This window comes from Citrus clementina, unplaced genomic scaffold (genome assembly GCF_000493195.1).
Source record: "Citrus clementina cultivar Clemenules unplaced genomic scaffold, Citrus_clementina_v1.0 scaffold_7, whole genome shotgun sequence".
Taxonomy (NCBI): domain Eukaryota; kingdom Viridiplantae; phylum Streptophyta; class Magnoliopsida; order Sapindales; family Rutaceae; genus Citrus; species Citrus x clementina.
Genome location: NW_006262075.1, coordinates 9,598,569 through 9,601,526, shown reverse-complemented (window position 1 = coordinate 9,601,526; position 2,958 = coordinate 9,598,569). Strand labels below are relative to the sequence as shown.

Genomic DNA, 2,958 nt, shown 5'->3' with positions numbered 1-2,958 from the left:
TTTCCCTTTTTACTGTTTCCTTTTTGACTCGCGAGCCACGTGCTTTACGCGTTATTTGACATGGACATGTGACCTCATACACAACTATGACCCACTATCACCAAGACTCTTAAATGTGATTTTCTTTGTCAAGCACTCACAAATTGTTTTTGAGAAGTATCACAATGTCAGCTACTCCCAATAGACAATTCAAGAACATTTGTGTGCTTTCTGGATTTACATATGGCAAACATAAAGAGTTCGTTGAGGCTGTTGAGTGTTAGAAAATGCATATTTATAAAGGAGAAAACCGTCATTTTACATTTTAAGTCTTACTAACAACCCTTACTTTTATATATTTAACCTTCTTGTGATTTAATTACATGTGTTTTATTTTAATTAAGTATTTTATGTATTTTAAGGGCATTATAGTCATTTCACAATAAAGGAGAGATCAGACGGCAAAACGGACATCACTTTTGAACTCAGGACGGTCGAAAACCTTAGGAGGAGCATAAAAGGAAAAATGGCACTATTCACATGTACGATACTATTCACGTGTACGGTACTGTATACGTTACTGTTCACGACACTGTTCGCATAAACGGATGATGATGTGGCATTGACCGATGATGTGGCATTGACTGATGAGGTGTCACGATCCTGTTGGACTAAAATTCTTATGTACTGTTGATGGTGACGTGGCAGCATATCAGTGGACGAAAAATCTCGCGTACGGTGCATGCATCACACAGGATTATTTTCAACCAAACCTCGTTACTGTTCATCCGGGTCAAACCGCGTTACTGTTTAAAGTCGGGTCAAACCGTGTTACTGTTCATCCGCGTGGTCAAACCGTGGACTGTTGACTGATGACGTGGCGCAATCCTGAGCGTCCAAACTGTTTTTAATCCGATGGCCATGATTTACTCCATGTATCTATAAAAAGGGGGCCTCCCCCCCCTAATTTGATATCTCTGAATCCACTTTTGGGATCCATTTTCTGTAATTCCCTCTCCATCTTGTATTTTTTTCGTATTTTAATAAATTTCCATTTTGCCCCTAGTTCAATTATGAGTGGCTAATTTTCTTTCAAGCTTGGGTTGAAGGTGAAGTCTCAACATGTGTCATGGGCTTAATTTGGTAAATTTATTTTCTCTTCCCCTCTAGTTTTTGTGGATGTTCTGACTTCTCGTCGACAAATAATACTAATCTTGTCTAGTACCGCCTTGGTTACACCGGCCCTCTAGTACAAGGTTATTATTATTTGGCACGATAAGCCCTTAGCACCATATTGATTAGAGCGTGGTTCATGAGGTGTGGATTCCCCCCTCATGATTTAATTGGCATTAATACGGATTATTTAGCCCATGATGCATGTTGATACGGATCTAGATACCCAAGTACGTCATTTCAATAGAATTCTCTTCAATTTATTCTCACCATTTTAATACCAATTTTAGAATTTATTCTCGCCATTTTAATTTAAGTTTTAGCATATTCCAATCATTTCCACCACAAATCCAATCACCCATTCACAAAAATTAATTCTACACAATTAAAATCCACCTCCTCGTGGGATCGACACTCGTCACCATTGATCTATACTATAATAGATTCGTGCGCTTGCGAGTACATTAAAATTTGCACAACAAGTTTTTGGCGCCGTTGCCGGGGAGGTAAGTAATTTTAATTCATAGAATTAATTTTTGTGAATAATTTCTTTTATTTGTTTTCTTGTATTTTTTTTATTATTAAAAAAAAAGAAAAAAAAAATGAATCTACATTTAAAGGTTAGTATTTCTTTTCTTTTTCTCTTCTTTAAAATTCTGTAATTTAATTTTCCATTTATTTTTCTTTGTAATTTTTTTTGTTTATCTTATTAATTTAATTTTTAGTTAATTTCTTTCACGTATTTATTTTTGTGTATTTTTATAGAAAGGTTGTAATAGCGCAATAAGGTTAGTATCGTAATTTCTCACTCTTCTTTATTTTTATTTGTTTTGTTCCCATCTTTATTTTTTGTTTTGTTTGCATCTTTATTTTTATTTTATTTATTTTGCATGCATGGTCGTAGGTCATTATTACCTAATCTTGAACTTATAGACCTTGAATTAGAAAAAACACCTCGCACACACAAACACGTTAAAAATAAAATGGATTTGCAACCACAGGAGAGGCCATTTAAGGACTACTTCAGTCCTTTAGCTAATTTAAGCACATCATTCATAAGATACCCAAATGTAGCTGCTAGGAGCTTTGAACTAAAACCTAGTGTGCTAAATTGTCTCCCCACATTTTATGGCCTAGAAAATGAGGATCCATATAATCATCTGAATGATTTTCATGCTATTTGTCAAACTTTTAAATACGAAAATTTTTCAGATGATGATGTAAAGCTTAGATTATTCCCATTTTCTTTAAAGGATAGAGCTCGTTCATGGCTTAATACATTGCCTGCTAATAGCATTGCATCATGGGAACAAATGGTAACGAAATTTTTGAATAAATATTTCCCAGTGCATAAAACCAATGCTATTCGCAGGGAAATTTCAGAGTTTACACAAAGGGAGGACGAGCAATTTTTCGAAACATGGGAGCGATTCAATGGGCTACTCTTGAAGTGTCCACATCATGGGTATGAGAAATGGCACCAATGCCAATACTTTTTGGAGGGATTATTGCCGAATGTGCAAGAATGGCTAATGGCAACGAGTGGAGGAGAGCTAATGTCAAAAAGTGCATCAGAGATTTGGGAATTCTTCCAGCGACAAGCAGATAATTCCCAACAACGGAGTCGATCACTCTGGACTACTAGAAGAATTAAAGGAGTGAATGAGGTTCAAATTGGCGAGTCAACTTCGGGAATCAAAGAAGTCAAGGAGATGGTTGAAGGTCTTGCTCGACAAATAGCATCGTTATCGACTGCAAAATCAACAGAACCACATGACCATGACTCATATCCAGACCAAGCCAATG

At 36.0% G+C, this 2,958-nt stretch overlaps 1 non-coding gene across 1 annotated transcript; it reads right to left on the bottom strand.

Moving 5' to 3' along the window:
• Positions 1-2,516: 2,516 nt before the first annotated feature.
• On the bottom strand, positions 2,517-2,620 carry LOC112097110. The gene has a single exon (XR_002904767.1). It is a non-coding gene; the product is annotated as a small nucleolar RNA R71 (small nucleolar RNA).
• Positions 2,621-2,958: the final 338 nt, after the last annotated feature.